The 18,675-nt window shown below is 43.7% G+C and overlaps 1 protein-coding gene across 3 annotated transcripts in view; it reads right to left on the bottom strand.

Annotated features, from left to right (window-relative positions):
* The window catches only part of LOC126541401 (gonadotropin-releasing hormone receptor-like), a 48,693-nt gene extending 35,261 nt beyond the window's left edge, over positions 1-13,432 (bottom strand). For 2 of the 3 annotated variants that reach the window (XM_055076613.2, XM_055076614.2), the window contains exon 1: positions 13,365-13,431. The gene's annotated coding sequence lies outside the window, so the exon portion shown is untranslated. Of the gene's footprint in view, positions 1-13,364 lie in introns of all 3 variants that reach the window. The other variant, XM_050188166.3, reaches the window with a different exon arrangement.
* Positions 13,433-18,675: the final 5,243 nt, after the last annotated feature.

The following is an 18,675-nucleotide window of genomic DNA, read 5'->3' as shown; positions in this document are numbered from 1 at the left end:
GCTGCCAGGAATCGAACCCGCGGCATTCTGCACCATAGCATCTTGCCATAACTTCTGAGTCGTGATGGGCACTCTATCGTTTCCTGTTTATATATTAATATATCTGTGCGTGTGTGTGTACGTGTGTGTGTGCGTGTGTGCGTGTGTGTGTGCCTGCGTGTGCGTGCGTGCGTGTGCGTGTGTGTGTGCGTGCGTGTGTGTGTGTGTGTGTGTGTGTGTGTGTGTGTGTGTGTGTGTGTGTGTGTGTGTGTGCGTGTGCGCGTGTGTGTGTGTCTGTGTGTGTGTTGGCGCCCTCATTTGGTACCTACTACTATACTACTATGGCACAACTGGCTCCGTTGCCGCTCATCAAGCCAGCGTTCATATAATGCCCCTCCCTCTGCGAAGGCGCTGGCGGCACTGGTCCACTGCGGGTCGGTGCGGTAATTTCGATCTCAAATTCTTTACCTCGGTATATAGCGAAATCAAAACACCGATGTATATAAGGACCGTATAACACGAATGAACGCTGTTGTATAAAAATAAGTGTGTGTGTGTGTGTGTGTACGTACTTTTCGCTACGATGACCACTGATCAAGACATTAAATGTGTTCGCACCCTTGTTGAAAATTCCTTGTCGCCTCTTTGGCATCTGCTACACAGCTTCGCTGGTCATCCACCTTCACAGAGTTGAATGGCTCAGTATTTTTCACATAACAGTGCAAATAAGGATGGCCACAGACATAAAAATATCACGGAAAATTGCACTCACACCGAAAGGCAGTGCATATGATAATCAAGCACTCTCTCTCAATGTCATGGCGCCTAAAAGAAAGAAATTAAAGGAAATACCAGAAAAGAAGGGCATAAGGCAAGAGCAAAGGAACACAAAGTAGAGTCACATAACTAAAGTCAGCGCTCATAAGGAAACATAGAACAAGGTCACACGAAGGCACATTTAGTTAGGCACAGGATGGAACAAAGTCCGGCAAAAGTAAATGCATGCAGTGAACCTACAATAGATGATATATACTCTATAATCAATATTCTCTCGGGAATTTTGCTCGCCTCCAGAAATCTCTAGAGCACCATTAACGCTGGCCCTTGCAACGAATAGGTTGTGCATGGACCTAGGGTCTTCTTGAGGCCGCACAGAAGGACTGCGCTCTAACGCCATTAAATCATTCATTAAAGTTTCTCCTTTTGTGTCGGATTGCATCCACGTAGCCACAAGTGCATTGCGTGCGGGCAATCAGCTCGTGAAATTTCGTGCAGACGGTGTTTTGTGCACGCCGTTCCGAGCTCTCGCGTGCTTCCGTTTGTCGTTCTTAGTTTGGTTGCTTTCGTTGTCCCCATTCCAGTTGAACGACAAGGACAAGAGCTCTGCTTATTAGAAAAAAAGAGAAAAAAGGAACGGCGAGTAGGAAGAGTTGGGCACGCACAGAGATCCTTCACTTTATAACGATCCTCGCGCTAAGGATGGCCGGTCTGCATTTACGCCGGAGGGTCCATTATGACCGGAAGTCGGCGGCTCATCGCGTGTGTAGCGGCGCTGTACTTTGGCTGCTTGAGAAAGAAATGAAATTACTGTTCAGTGCTTCTCAAGGCGTATTTGCATGATAGCATTACTTTACATGCTGGAGATGAACCTGCCAAAGAAAGAAAAGAAGGAAATAAACAAGAAAAAAAGGGAAGAATGAGCTATTCGCAGGGACTGACTGATAATTTTGGTTAGCAGAGTGAAGACTGACTAACGCCGCGCTGAACCTTTACTTCTTCCCCAGTTGAGTGAACTAAAAGATTTTCCTGATGACCTGGTGTGCAGAGGTTGCCACTATTTTTTTCAGCCCGACTATTCTGCAGATATGCTAAATTCTATGAAGCCCGTGTAATTCCGCGTTCTGGCTGCTAGTTTTCCGTTAGGATCGTCAAGAAGTTGCTGCGGTCGTTTGAGCCAAAATTGCACGTGCGGGCTGTTCCAGTAAAACTCTTGCTTGGGCTAGTTGGTTCATGCTTGAAGTAGTAAGGGCAAGGCGCAGAAGACCAGGACTCAGGAAGTCGTTTGTGTTCTTCTTCCTGAGTCCTGGTCTTCTGGGCCTTGCCCTTACTACTTCGCGCTGTTCCAAGTAGCCCGCGTAAGAATGGTGGGGAAATGACAGGCCGCAAACACCTTACCTGGAGAAGTGGCAAAAAACAACACAATAAGATAAGCAATACGGCAAATGAAATGTTTGGTTCAAGGGCGTTTTTAGAAAAGTGGAGCGCGATCCGGAGCCCCCACATACGGCGTGCGTCATAATCAGATTGTGATTTTGGCACATAAAAATATAATTTCTTTTTTAAGTGCAGCGCCCTCCGATCTACCACGCGACACTACACATTTTCCTCTGGGTTACCCACGTCTGACTAGTTTGTGTTGGTGCGGCATCAGTGTCCGGCCACACAACACTCGATTTAGTGCTCAAACCCAGAAATGGAATCAGGCGTCTCCATAGCAAAGCTTTACTCGTCTTTCCGCCCACTGTCTTCCACATATCGGCGTGGTGCATAGAAAACGTGCGCGAAACGTCCAAGCACGGCAGCCTTTTGTAGTGCGCGTGTTTCGCTGCTAATTTAGTAGCCCATCTGCCAAGTCGCATTGTTTAGCCTGGACTAGTAGCAAAGGTTCGTGCCTCCAGTTCCTGAGCGAAAGCGCCGAACATTTCCTGGAGAACGTTGCTACCACTCTGTACAGACGTGATCACCTCATCGTCAGATGAAAATGTTACTTAAGTGTGTGTATATTGACGCACATTGTAAAATATGTCATGGCCTAAATAAATATCTGACTATCTTCTTGCAACGTGATACCTTGTTTTTAATGCAGCGAACTACATCCGAAAATGATTCAGTTGGTGCATAATTTTGGGGTGTTTTACATTCGTTTGAATGAGCTGGGCCAATCTACGTAAATTGGAAGAATGGGTTTAGCTGCAGCCGGTGTCGGGGAAGCCACTCTCTCGATGTTGGCGGTGTGTAACGCGGCGGCGAAAAATATCGTTTTAACGGAACACTAAGATACACTAAATAAGTTACAACTAACGAAGTAGACCCTTTTAAAACCCTAAGTTTGTAAATTTCAAAGTAATAAATTGATTATGCGAAAGGGACAAGGGAGTAAAGTTCAGCATTTTTTTTTTTCTTTTGCGCCAGAGCCTAGCGCTGGTACGTAAGAGTGACGTCGAACATGTCAAGATTGAAAAATTTAATTCTGGGGTTTTACGTGCCAAAATTACTATCTGATTATCAGGCACACTGTTGTGGAAGGCTCCGGGAATTCTGACCAACTGAGGTTCTTTAAAAAAATCTCAGTGCCCTTCCACTCTGTGAAGAAAGATGAACAGCAAAGCTGTGCATGTGGACCCCTTAATGACGAACTGCACCTTCGCCGCGGGTCTGCCCGGCATCGCACTATCTTCGGGATCGGCCCACATATGGGGAGTGCTTAACGCCTGCTTCAACTCTGCCGCGGGTCGGCCCTGCATTGCCCTATCTCCGGGATCGGGCCACGTATGGGGAGTTTTTTGCTTACCACAACGACACGAAAATTTCATTGGACAGTAGAGGTGTACAGCTTCGCTGTAATATGCACCCAAATCTAAGTGCGTGGGTATTTTCACATTTCGCCTCCATCGAAATCGCATGTGCAGAACGCAACTCGATCGGTATACGTGATGCGTACGCGGCCGCCGCGTGCGCACGCATTCGATTCTCGCGCGCGTACGTGGGGGGCCTCGGTATGCTGCTGTCGTAGTTCTCGTTTGTTCGGGTCAGTGCGAGAAGAAGAACAAAACTTTATTGGTAGAAAGAATTTCGTTGCCCCTAAAACGGGGTAACGTCGTGTGGTCGGGCCCCTATTCCAAGGCACCGCTGGCCCTCGCCATCCTTTCTGCCCTCCGGACGAGCCTGAGTGATCTCCGAGCCTCCTGAGCCTCCCACCTCGCTCTCGTGTTATTATCTTCTTCTTCTTCTGTGTGAGCTGTGCACTCCCATGTGATGTGGTAGAGCGTTGGTGTGCTCCCACACCACGGGCATATGTCCTTGTATGCTGTTGGGTAGTATATGTGCAATTTATGTTGGTTTATGTATGTGTCCGTTTGGAGCATGCGTAATGTCGCTGAATCCGCGGCTGAAAGGTTCCTATGCGGGGCTGGGTAGAGCCTTCTGAATTCCCTGTAGTGTTGCAAGATCGCTTTATAACTTGGATCGAGACTTTTCGTTTTCTTAAAGTGACGGTTTCAAAAACGACCAGCGGAAGGCTCTATTTCTTTATTTTTTTTTTGATGGGCGACGGTCTGGCTTTGCTACGTGAAGACTTGGCTTGGCTTGGCTGTAGACAACGAGCACTTTTTACTTTCCAGATGGCGCAGCAGGTCTTCGTACGTTTAAATACGTGGGCACTCCCATGCACTATTTAAAAGCCCTGTCATGACACGGGCTGCCATGTTCCGCAAAACGCTTGCGTGCTGCGTACGTATTGTCATGGCGCAGAACTGAGATTATCTAATGACTTCATATATTACAGTTCCAATATATGGGGCAAGTGTTATGCATAAAATGTCGCAGGTACAAACGTATTGACACGTGCACTTGTTTATCCTTTTTTTCGTAGGACCGCATTTCACTCGCTAACAGGTTAACGTTATCGCTCAACGCAATTAAGGTACGCCTGCATGATTTCGAATTTACTCAAATGTTATCGTTGATTCTATCTGTTGTATCTGTTCTCGCCGGAGCTTGTCTAATCAGATAGTTCGAGCTACGCGAATAATGTTGTACTTTCTGGAAGGTATGCAATTACGCTGGAACCTTTGCCGAGCCATGCATAAAAGCCTACGCGCTTGACTCGGAGATCAGATTTCGACGATCGACGAAGGTGCCCGTCGCTGTCGTTGTGCTACTTGTTTCACTGGGCACAGGTTCGCCCAGTAAACAGTTAGTTTCGTGACTTGCATTGTGCCACTGTTCTTCTTCACTGTCACTGCCACGTGACACTCTCGGAATGACATGCGCAGCTTCTGTAGCACACCGCCTGCGCTCGCGACAATATACTTAATACATAACTGCCAAGCTCACGGAATACAAATGATATGTTATTTGACGCAACAATAACTCTGCGTCATAGTTTTATAGTAATTAGAAGACGTCGCAGGTCAGAAGCCAGTTCAGTAAGGAATGCGCTGAGAGATATTAAATTACTACGAGCACCATACTTAGGTAGGTTCCCAAGCTTTGCTTGCTAAGTATGAGACGGTTTATATGTGCAGGTGACTTCCACAGGCTTGTTTGGTGAAAGCGCGAAGGGCGTAATTTTTAAAATTTGCGGGCAATGTCTAAATTTGTAGACTCGATGCAGTCGCCTTTTCTTTTGGGAGGCGTGAGCATCAGAGCGCAACAGCTTTCGCCTCCACCCTGCTTTCGAAATGAGATTCGCACTGCCTGCGCAGACATGACAATGCTTAATTTCGAGTCTTTGTGCCCACATGCCCAGCATCAGAAACGAAAGCTAAATGCACAATGAGTGGCGCATTAAGGAATGAATATCTTCGAACATGACCGACGCAAATAAAGCTTTGCGAAATAAACATGCTTTAGGCCTTCACGTTTACAATACAACTGCGCTGTGCAAATGCGCTAAAATAAAATGTTAAGTACTGAAGTTCACTAGCATTTTATGCCTATAAATTCAAGGGCACATTGTGCCGCCAAGGAGCATGGCGGGCCAGCTGTCTTAAAAATAATTATACCGCTTTTCACAAAATTAGCGGTAGTTCAGTTTTGAAGGAGTGGTAGAGCGCATACCCCCTTTAAAATATATTATTTACTAGTTGAATATTTATGGAAGAGATCCCTCGGAAGTTTATCTCTCCTCACATATTCGCATGTTCTGGAAATTGCTATCATGTCCGTAGGGCCCATAGGCACATTGCGCGGACGTGCTGATGTTATTGCGCATATGGAGTTTGTAAAAAAAATCAGTTTGCTTGTCTATGGAACCGCTTTTGTTGTTTCGTGTGATCAACATCATAAATTGGCGTCAGATATTTTGCGATAGCAATAGACACTATACGTCTACGACACGCACTATATGTAATATTGGCACTGTTTAATGTCCACCGCGTCAGCAAGCGTTTGCAGATGACGTCCCCCGAGAAGACCATCGATGCACAAGCTTCGCAAGCATACAACGTACACACGTCAGTTTAGCGCCTAGCGGCTTTTTCCATTCGTACACCCTCGCTCAGGCCCCGTGGATGTGTGTTTAACAGTAGATGTGTGTTTAATAGAGAGCAAAGTAGTTAAAGTGAATGCTCACGGTCGGATAAGTATTGTTAAGCGAGGGGAGACTAAAGGCACGAAGGCCTGACAGGGGTCCCAGACCCAACAGTTACAATAGCGATTATAATCACTACAAATAAACACACATAAAACGTGCATATATTTCGCACAATAGTAACAAAACTTTCAGTCACAGAAATGACTACAGCATTCGTTCATTGGAATGAGGAAGTCGCATAAACATTAGAACAAATTCTATCTATATGAACTCTTTGTTAGGTCATACACGCATACATACAGATGCAATGGAAACAAAATACTGATAAATAATTAGTGAAAGCAGATGTCATCGACAAGTAATAATGCACTAAGCTCTTTTTTTTGAAGGAGCTTTCTGAAGCGCTAAAATTGAACAGTTCTACTACCTTGTTTAATAAATCTATCGACTGATATATGAATGTCTGTTTTCCGTGATTTGTTTGTCTTCGGTAAATGTCTGGTATTCCGACGTTGTGGACAACGAGATATTTCATCATTGTCTGTTTTGGTGAATAATTTTCGTTTATGTATGGCGATCAGAAGCTTCCTATTTATTCTGTCTGTTCGAAAAAGGGAGTGGTGTTGCAATAATGGAGCTGTTCCAAGGTCTACAAAACGGCCATGGCAATTGCCGTATGTTCGAAGGATTCGTTTCTCTAAACGAATTAACTTGTTGTAGTGTTTTGGAAGTTTTTCTCCGAACCAAGAGCCCGTAGGAGCGTTTAGAGTAAAGGACAGCACTGTATAACTGCTGTTTGAGTCAAAGTGGAATCAGCTGTGTTATCCTGTTTATTATACAGACATATTTAGAAAGGTCATCGCATAGCATCCTTATATGTGCCCCAAGATAAACGTTCATAAAACAATACGCCTAAGAATTTTTGTTCTTGGACATGGCTAATTGCCGCACCATTGAAATGAATGTTAATGTCATTGGGTATGTGCTTGTTACGAGCCCTGAGTAAAATGTATGTTGTTTTTGCAGTATTTTTTTCAAGACTATTTTCTATCAGCCAAACTGACAAGCGATTTAGATACGCATTAACGCTGACAGAAAGTTGAGACGTTTCATTGGAAGGAAAAAAAAAACGTTGGTGTCGTCGGCATGCATTGCCAAGTCAGGTGACTCGGGTATTCGTACAATATCATTTACATAAATTAAGAACAATAATGGGCCTAGTTTCCAGCCCTAATGTACCCTAATGTGTTATAAACAAAATGTCAGATGCAATAGAATTTATCTAAATAATTTGTTTTCGATTCGTTAAATAACTTCTTATTAAATCATTAACGACGCCGCGTATTCCGTAGATTTCTAGTTTATGTATTAATATTTTATGATCTATCGAGTCGAAAGCCTTCCGCAAATCTAAATAAAGACAAAGTGTAACCATCTGTTCTTCGATGTTCTCGATTATTTTATCTTTGATATCTAGAAAGGCTTGCTCCGCTGTCTTATTCTTTTGGAAACTGTATTGATACTTTGAGATTACATTGTGTTTAGTCAAAAAAGGCCACAACCTGTCAACCACGACATTTTCAAAACGCTTCAAAATATATTTAAGACCGATATTGGTCTGTAATTTTTCACTTGATCTTTCGCCCCACCTTTATGGATTGGTGTTATGCGGGCGGTTTTTAGCGCATCTGAAAAAATCCCTGTATATATTGGCAAATTAACAATACAAGCCCGAACAACACTTATTCCGTTTGAGACATATTTGATCGGCTCCGGTTTTATTCCTTCAGAACTCTTAATCTTGTGCATCATATTTTGCACCTCAACACCATCTGCGAGTTGCAGAAAAAATGGAGCTGGTCACCGGTGAGATATCAATCGCATGAACCACTCTTCGTTCGCCTCCTTTCCAGGCACATGATCCGGCCTGAACAAAATGTTCGTTCATGCTTGTCATTTGACTTTTGTTCAGTAACGGTACGTGTGACACGATACTCGAATTTCTACTTGTTATTTTATTCACAGCGTTCCACATAAGTTTCGGTTCGTTGCGTATGTCAAAAAACAGTTGTTGATAGTAATTTTGTTTAGCTTTCTTCAGATTGCTTTGCCGGTGATTTCTGAACTTTTTTGAATGTCGCCAACTGGTTCTTGATCACGTGCTTTTTATGAAAAGATGGTACATAGAATTTATCTTTTTTTTATGTCGTTATACAAATGACGCTTTATCCACTTTTTTCATACTTCGTTGTAAGCGCATGGACTGGGTATATGGCAGTGTTAAGTATGCATAACCATATCGAACGTATTTCTCCTAACTGGCAACTGAAAATCAGGGTTCATGCGTGTGCTTAAAAAAAATGCCGCTACAATATACATTCAATATCAATAATATGATATCCGTAGCAGTTTCTGCTTCAGCTTTACTTCACGTTTTTGAAGAGGCACCCGGCTAACAGAACACGATATAGAGATTGCATATAACAGCGGCGCATCGGGTGCGAGGAACAGGCAAGCTGCACGTGATGGGCGCGCGGCCTTGTAACAGTTCGCAAAAAAAAAAAAAGGAACGTGCAGAGTTGCTACAATTGCATACGGGCGCAGGCGCTCATGCAATGCGTCGGGTCTCATCGATACCAATGATGGGTGGCGACATGCGAGAACACCCGTGCGGTTAGATTCAGGTGCACGTTAAAGAACCCCAGAGGCTCCAAATTGCCGGAGTTCGCCGCTACGGCGTGCCTCATAATCAGATCGTGGTTCTGGCACGTGAAAAACCATAGTTTAATTTTAATCGATACGAATGTCATAAGCAACATGCCTTCCTTGTGGTCTTCACCGCACCAAGTTTGAGGGACCAAGGGCCTAAAAAGAACCGAATGCAGCTACCCTTCTCTACCTCATCTGCACAGGGTGCTAGACAGGACTTAATATGTCGTCGTCTTTGTCGTCGTTTGTGCACTGTCGAGCCACGGGCGACATCAAGCGTTATTTGTTCGAGTGTCCTGCATTTGAAAGACAACGCGAAGCGTTAATGGATGGACTCATGCAGCGCATAGAACGGCTCCGCACACAAGTTCAAGTGGAATTTTGCTCGCGCGAGTAAAATCGCACATTCCCCCTTAATGGCTGTTTGGAAGAAAACTCTCCTCCTCAAATTATTCCGTGATGCAGAACTGGAGTGCGAGCGGTGGCGTGTGGTGAGCAGGCTAAAAGGGGCCGAAGTACACAGGATGAATATGGCTCGCAGCCTGTTGCGTTGCATTGGCACTCTCCGCCGTCCTCGTCGTTAGCCTTCCCCGTATCCTGTATTGCGACGGGCTTCGGTCTTCACCGCACTCGATCAGCGACCCTCGGGCACGAGCAATTGCCGGCGCGGGCTATATAGGTCCCGCCTCCAGCTAGCAACGCACCTCCTCCGCCTCCTCTTTCCACCGCCTCGATACGGACTCCCGCGAGGACTGTGTTGCGCTAGAGACTCTCTGACATTTGCTCATATATGTGGCGCAATACGCTCGCGATATTGCGGAACCAACTGCTCTCGAGCGCGTGGTCTGCTGGCTGGCCGCACAGAGCCGTGCCGGTCGCCTGGCGACGCGGATACCTAACGCGCGCGGCAATGTAGCTCACTTCATAAAAGCAGTCGGGGCCAAGCTTATCTCGGCGGCTCTGCGATCGCTGTCAACTGTGACGCTGCGTGGAGACACCGCGACGTGTGAGGAAGCTCCAACTGAAGTGAAAACTTGTTGCTTAGTCACCGCCTGTTTTTCCTCGCGCGGCCCTTTGTTCATTATACAGGGTGTTTCAACGAACACTTTGGAAAAATCTTTATAAAAATTGCCTGTGGCGGATAGCACAATTGCAGGGCATGAGCTGATCTACTCGAAGGGGCGGACATTACTAGCACAATAAAATGAAATGCACAATCGACTGTTTTTAAAAAATCACTATATTATAACTAATTTTCTTGTTCCACATATTGCAATCTACAAATTCTAGCGGGTGAGACTGCGAGGCATATCCACTCGAAAAAAATTGTGTGGATGACACCATTTATGAGATATCCGCCGTCAAACTTGTGGTAAGAATGCACCCACGTTCCACTTACTTTCTTTAAAAAACATCATTTTATGCATTGAAGCACAAAAGTACCTAGAACGCCAATGCATTTCTCCGCGAAGTTCGGGAATTAATTTCTCGAAACCGGTGTCATGCTGAGAATTCTTTCCAAGTAGAACCGCCTTGCGAACTCCCAGATAGAATTTGTAAATTGGAATATGGGCCCTCAGGTAATTAGCTAAAACGTAATTAGTGAATTCAGTTAATTAGTCGAATATTCACTTCAGTTTTTTTTGCAAGTAATGTCCGCCTCTTCAAGTATACCAGCTCATGGACTAGAATTGTGCAATCTGCCACACGATTTTTTTTTAATTGAAAGACCCTGTATTTGACGCTACGTTCAAACCTTGAAAAAGAAAATAGGAACCACTTAATTTAAAAATTTTGATCTAGAAGATAAAATCAGATGCAACCGGAGCTGCCTACAGTTGGTTTATTCGTATTTATTTTTTTGTGCAGCGTTCGCAAAAACTACGTAAGATTTTACGTAGAGCGTTGGGTCGTCACAGACTATCACAAAACTACCTGAAGTGCGTTTTGATTACCGTGAGTTTACAGAAAAAATCCAGAGTTTAGCACCAAGGTTCGAACCTACCTCATGATGTTTCACATTTATGTTTGTATCTCTGCAAAGAAAAGTAAATTTTACGACAATATACACAAAAGGAAAGAAATAAGAAGAAGAGTAAACTGGGCGAGTTGGTAAAGCTATTTGGCTGCAGAGGCCACGCTAAACCGACACGGGACAAAAGAAAGAGACAATAGGACGAACCAAGCGCTGAGTTTAAACTGACCGATGGCATTAAGGATACGTTTAGAAATGCGCCGTGCTAATCGCATGCTATTTATATGCTAGTCATAGGAAAAACAAAATTATTGAGTCGAGTGGCACTGCGATAGTGGCGAAGCAAGGAAAACTCACATATTTTCCGTGGTATTGCATCTTTCTTTCGTCTCGTGTCAGTTTAGCGGTGTACCCCTGCGACCATGAATTGGTCACTTTCTACACGTACGTGTGAGATCCTGCTTTCGGCATCTAGCCGTCATAGTCAGCCGTATAATTTTTTTGTTTTTTTTTCCGCGCTTACAACGTAAGAACCTGTAATATGAACTGTTGTATTAAGATTCGATTTGAAAAGTGATCTCATGCCTCAATGGTCTTCGGGCCAAAGAGGTTATGGTTGTAAATATCTTTCCTCATATATGTTCTTTATTCCCATGCCTCCTCCACGTTCTTCCCCCTCAGTAACCTCCGTCCCCTCTGCTATCTGCTATTTAGGTATCAGTAGTTAAAGTGCAAACAGTTACGGTGCAACCAGCAGAAATGTTCTTCTGTCGTCTTTTCTGCAATCATTATAGTACTGCAAACTAACAACAATTGCGCACAATGTGTATTAATTAAGGTAAGTAAAAAATTATGGGTAAGCGTCCAACTCTCCGCGGGCAGCGAGTTCATTTTCTGAGCCACCCTGTGATATCGCATGTTACGCGCTGTCTTTTTATTTTAGTTTTTTTTTTCACAGAATCTCGAACACAGCAACATTTTTTTTTCTTTGCTTGCACGTGAGCCTTTAGGTGCCTTCTGGATGAATGAAGGTGATAACGTTTCAACCGGGAACAATGATATTGCACCTAAGAAGGACTCACTAACGTTACGCACGTTGATGTTTACTATAAGAAGACACACGAAGAAAATTGCAGCTACTTTATTGAATGATTTTGCTTGGTTGTTCCAGTCTCAGTGTGCTCTTGTTCGAAGTACTAAATGATGTCTCAAAAGAAATTTCTTAGTGACTTTTTGTTCAGGTGAAGAAGAAAGATTCATAAGGTGAAGATGAAAGCAAACAAATATCGTCTAGGCACCGCCGACTTTATAAGAGAATGAGAACTAGGAGAAATAAAAGGTGCATTTCATATTGTAGACTGAGCATTCGTCACCGCACACTTGCCATAGCAAGCTTTAAAGCTATCACAATGTTGAGCTGGGCTTACCATGTGTCCTAATATACCATGCAGCCCGACCGATTTAATGTTCCGGCAGTATGTTTTTCTTTAAAACGCAATCAACCTTTCCGGCGTAATGAGTAATCTTGATTTTTCATATTGATACGTACGTCAGAGTAGAAAAATTAATAATTGTAGTTACTTGCGCAGTAAACAAATTTCGTAGTATGATTTCTGCTTAAGTCCTGAAATTAATTGCCATTGCTTAGGAGCTTTCAGCAAGCTGTGCTTCTCTTTTTAGCCAGGCAGAGTCATTTCGTGCGTTCAACGTATCAGTGTTCACGTCATTTCAGCATGAATAACTTACCGGAAAGCTTATTACAAACCCACATACAATCTGTAGGCCGCTTGTATTTTTTAAGCTAATGAACAAGCACCACGTGATTACACCACTCATAAACGGTGCCTGTCACACGTTCTGGATTAAACGTCTGTGCCTCCCTCCCCCCTTTTTGTAATATTTCCTGTCTCTAGTCAGCAGCACATGAGCTAGAAAAATTCAAGAAGCCCATAAACTATTTTGCCGTCATCATGCGACCAAACCTCGTGTGCCGTTTTCTAAGTGCGTGAAATGAAGTCAGCGAAACAGCGCTACATAAGAGGCGGACTACAAAGCAGGCAGCTTATGTTTGCGGTGAAAAGTTTAATGTTCTCCTGGTTTGAGTTATAACGACCAAAAACGAAAAAGAAAGAGCGAGAAAAGACGAGATCAGTGTGAGTTTAAGTCACCAGATTCTTAGTAAGAACACGGAGCTGTTGTTTCGGTTAAAGTGTTGCACTCTGGGCTTAGGTGAGACTAACTCACGCGCTGAAAGACATTCACGTGGTGCTAAAAAAAAGTATGCGTCATCTTAAAGCACGTTCTTTCTCCGCGCACAGAGCGTAAGTCTATAGCGCTCCTACCAGACGCTGGTAGTACCCCGCCTCGTCACATGGCCAAACTTACCGGCAACCGAACGGCGGGCAAGCACGTAATCCAAAACGGAGCCGTCTTACGCCGAACGCGGACCGCGACCGACTGGTGCCGGCGCGCAGCACGTGCGGCACCACGGCACAACGCGATCGCAACGTGGCAAAGCCGAACGACAGGGGACGCCACCCGCCGCGTCTCACTGCCTCCTCCCCTCTCGCTGTTTCTCATTTCGGCGACACTCGCGAGATGGTGCTCATCTTCGGTACGAAGCTCGGGCGCTCCTTATTTTACGGTATCGGCAGTTGAGAGCTCGTGCTCAGCTTTGCCGCGTCAAGAGCCCTCAATCTGGTTGATGTGCGCGTGAGAATGAAGATGTCGAGGGCTTAAGAGGAAGCTTTAGCTCGGGCCCAACTCCGATGCGGCCTATTCAAATACATGTAAAACGCAAAAACACTTTTCTGAAATAACCCCTGGACCGATTTTAACGAAATCTGTTACATTCGAGAGAGAAAGTTAAATCCTAGTGACTGTTGGAAGCAGGATTTCGATTTAAGGCCTGAATTCTGTTTAAAAACATTTCAGAAATTGGGAAGTTCGAAAAGGAATAGACGAGCGAAGTTTATAAATTAATAGCTCTGCATCAGGAATAGATATCGTGGTTCTGTAAACAGCATCCATTAGATCATTCAAAGCGGACAAATTCGATATGTCAATTTATATCTTGCGTGAATTTGTTACGTTGTGTACAAGGGTTCTGAAAAAGCTATATTTCCATACGACTGAATTTTTTAGATATATGTGCACATATCAAATTTGTCCGCTTTAGATGTACTCTCAAATGCAATTCACAGAACTATGATATAATGTTTCCTTGCTGAGATACAGAGTTGCAAACGTGATAGTTTCGTTTCCTGAAAAATTTTGATTTTTGCCAATTTTACATAAAAAATTGACAACTTAAATGGAAAATTCGAGACATAAAGTAACTAGATTTTGAACTTTTCTTTTAAATACAATAAACCTCGTCAAATGTGGTGCAGTGGTTACGGAGAAAAACGAATTCTCCTTTTACATGTATTTAGATAGGAGCACCAGAGCTAAAGCTCCCTCTTAAAAAGGAACACACACACACACACACATGCAAAAAAACAGGTAGAATAAATGTGTTTGTTATGAAATTATGTAAGCGACATCGACTTACGCTATTTGTATCTATGTGGGCTTGGTTTCTAGTATGCGTGTCATCGTCGTGTTACATATATGATGAAGCACAGGTTTAATTATTATGTATGCGCGAGTGCGTAAGGTTACCTGTATGTATTCTTCACCTGGGCCCGGTCGGGACTCGGAATTGAGCGGGGTGCAGCCTGTTCCTGTCTCTTGTTTTCGTGCGTTCCAGTGTTTCTATAGGACATCTATCATCCACCCTCTTAACTACGGCTCCGTATTTATGACGTAACTTTACAGTATTTATTCGCTTCATTTCCGTTACGTGAAAGGGAGGAGCCGTGAACGCTATGCTTGTCGTAATTTATTTCTTTTGTGTTCATATGAATTAAGAGAGAGACAGAAGAAAGAGGAAAGGCAGGGAGGTTTACCTAATGGGTAGATCCGGTTCGCTACCCTACGCTGGGGAGAGAGGGGATGGGGAGGTAAAGTGACGGCAAAGTAAAAATAAAGAAAGAAAGGAGCATAGGCATACAATCACAGTCAAATACTGTCACCGTATACTGTCCCCACACAGCACAGTAGCACTAGCAGCACTATAAGCATCTGGTCAGGCTACAGCCGCTTGACCAATTATGTTGCCCTTAAAAAGTTAACAGTGCCCTCGTCGCCCTCCGCTACGATGCTTTGTGATGTCGGCATTCTAAAATAAGTTCCTCCGTTAGAGGTCGTTGGTCGAATCGCGCTATCACGATTTCGAGTGGTCGTCTCTGTAAATTGTAGCGAGGACAGCCACAGAGAAGGTGTTGAAGAGTCTCCTCGCTACCATAGTCATTTGAATTAAAAAAGAAAAGATACCTATGGAGGCCGTTGCAGCGCAAATACAGGGAGACACAAAAACAGACACCAAAATGGAAACAAGAAAGATAGTGGGGTCTAGCGTCCCGAAACTGCGCAGTTGTTTATGAGGTACGCCTTAGTGTATTAACTTGGACCCCTTGGGGTTCAAGTTAATGCACTAAGGCGTACAGCCTGAGCAGCCATGTGTGATACAGAGCAGAGAACTTTCACTACGTCGGTGACGTTAACAGTGAATTTTCTCTTGCTCATTTTCAGTCCCTCTCTGTTGTTCAGCCTTCTCTCTGTATATGTAAGCGTGACACACGAGCCCCTTTGCATTCCGCCTCATTTGGATACGCCCGCCTTGGCCGGGTATCGAACGAGAAACTAATTGCTCAGCATGGGCACAAAGAAGCACAGAGACTATACTTGGCACAAACTTTTGGACGCCTTTCACATCAGAAAAGGACGCAGAGCTTGCTTGAGCCGTACCTCTGTGTGTGTTCTAGGGCACGTGATTCGCCTTTCTTTTTTCAATTCATTTTTTTTTTTTTTTTTGCTTCGATGAACTCCTAAGCGAACGCGTTACGTTGCATGCTTATGTCTGGCCTTCGACAGACTCAAATAAATACATTTTCAGTGTAGCGCTAAGGATCTGAAGCAATTTGGAAAGAACCTTAAAAGTACGGGCGCTTGTCACGGTGACTGAAGCAGAGCCATTTCAATGTTTGCGTTAACGATTACTACAAAGCAGACGGCGCACTGACGCATGGACACATCAAAGAAAGTCCAGTTGAAAGGAGCTTTGGGTCAGGAAAGTTCGCTGTGGAGTTCACGTGTGTCGCTTGAAACCGCAAGGGGACCTGCGCGGCAGAAATATGGCCAGAAATTTTAAAAAAAATTACTTCTGGTAATTAGAAGTTCCCAACTTTCACATACTAAAAAAAAAGCAAGTTTCACGCTACTACAAACCTTTTTAAGTACAGAAACAGCATGCCTTTTTGGGACAGCCACAGCCTCTATCCAAATGCCTCTGAGAATATATGTATGTATATATATATATATATACGGGGTTCTTACAGCAATACTGCAGGCATTTGAGATTTCGCTATCAGCTTTTGCGCTTCGAGGCATCCGCATTTTATGTCCTCTTGTATGTGTTTTTCTTTCTCGCGCCTAGTTACTGCGCTAATCGAGGTCTTTAAAATCATATTTAGCGTTCGTAGTGTGGCTTGATGTTCTGCTCCATATTCGTGCATGAGGCAATGAGCGGCTTTGGTTCTACACGCTTAAAACATGGTGTAAGAAATTCTGTGGTAATTAGCCCTCCCTCCTCACCTTCCTTTTTAAAGAACTCCAAGCCTTCCCTCCTCTCCTCCCTCTAAAAAAACGAAAGAAAAGAAAAAAAAGGAAAACCTCGAGCCAATGAGAGCTTCAAAAGCACACAGTGTTTCCTTTTCAGGAACGTCAGCGTAGCTCCTTTGTACGACTCTCTTGCATTAAAACTCCTTTGAAATTTGTATGCTCATTTACTTCAAGGGAGCCGTTGCATGCCCCTATATTATAGGTGGCGCAGTAACAGGAAGTGGACCTAGAAAAGTCCTAATGGAGAAACAAGAAATGAGATTTAGAACAGGAAGAGGAAGATAACATAGAGGTAATGAGTGAAACCGTAACTAGGCTAATTACAGAAGTAGCAATTGAAGTAGGAGGTAAGGCACCAAGGCAACCTGTAGGTAAGCTCTCCGAAGTAACAAAGGACCCTAATAAAGAACAGACAAAGCATGGAAGTGTTCAACTTAAGAGGTAAGAATGAATTCGCTGAACTGTCAAAACTGATCATCAAGAAGAAACTGTAACAGAGGAAAGATTGAAGAAGCAGTAAAAATGGGCCGCAGCAGGAAATTAGTGAAAAGAAAACTTCGCATACGACAAGGAAAGATGTAGGCACTGAAAGATAAGCAAGGCAGTGTCATCAGCAATTTTGATGATGTAGTAAAAGCAGCGGAACAAGTCTATACTGACCTGCACAGTACCCAGAGCAGCCACGCTACCTTCATACGTAGTAGTGATGAACAGGATACAGAGGCTTCTTCTATAGCCAGCGATGAAGTGATAAGGGCCGTGCATGACATGACCCGAAGAAAAGCAGCAGAAGAAGATAGAATAACAGTCGGTTTAATCAAAGATGAAGTAGAAATCACGCCTGAGAAGGCTTACGGCCTTTTATAGGCAATGTCTCCTGATTTCAAGCGTTGATTTCAAGTGTACCAGAGAGCTGAAAGAATGCCAACATTATACTATTCCATAATAAGGGAGTCGTTAAAGAATGGAAGAATCATAGGCCCGTTAGTTTGCTCTCAGTATTGTGGTATTGTATAAAATATTCATCAAGATATTTTCCAGTGGAATCAGAGCAACACTTGACCTCAACCAAACGAGAGAACAGGCTTGCTTTAGGAAGGGATATTTTACAACGGATCATAGTGATGTCATCAATCAGTTAATTGAGAAATCTACGGAGTGCAATCGAATTCCCCATATGGCTTACATAGATTACGAAAACGCATTTGATTCAGTAGAGATACCAGCAGTCATAGAGGCATTTCGTAATCAAGGAGCACAGGAGGCATACGTGAATATATTGTGAAATATCTACAAAGGTATCAAAGCTATTTTGGTCCTCCACAAGCAGAAAGTTACCTATCAAGAATGGAGTCAGGCAAGCAGATACAATCTCTACAATGGTATTCACTGCATGCTTACAAGTATTCAAGCTATTTGATTGGGAAGGCTTTGGAGTAAGAATCAACGGCGAATATTTCAGCAATCTTCGGTGTACAGATCACTTTGTCTTATTCAACCACACTGGGGAGGAATTACAACAAATTATTGAGAACCTTAACTGAGAAAGTGCAAGTGTGGGGTGGAAGGTTCATATGCAGAAGACAATGATGTTCAATAGTCTGGCAGGGGATCCAGAATTCAGCATTCCCAGTCAGCCTCTAGAATCTGTACAAAAGAACATTTGTCAACTTTTTTGCTTTATAAATATATAGAACTTATGTGGATCCCATGCACTGTGAGCATCGATGTACGCGAAGCTTACTGCTCTCTTTGCTTTGACTGACTATAATTAGCGGTTATGTTGACGGCCAAAGCTTAATTTGTTCAACGTTTAATCTAACACGACAGCAGTGAGTTGATGTTAAACGTTACCTTGCGTGCACCACTGCTGTTTCTCAGCGTATTACAGAGAACACACAGGGGGAGGTGTTTGTTTGATGCATTGTTTTGCGCCATACTTCATTACCTCTGAGAGGGCTGACCTTATTCA

Source organism: Dermacentor andersoni, chromosome 2 (genome assembly GCF_023375885.2).
Source record: "Dermacentor andersoni chromosome 2, qqDerAnde1_hic_scaffold, whole genome shotgun sequence".
Lineage (NCBI taxonomy): Eukaryota > Metazoa > Arthropoda > Arachnida > Ixodida > Ixodidae > Dermacentor > Dermacentor andersoni.
This window is presented reverse-complemented; position numbering and strand designations above follow the sequence as displayed.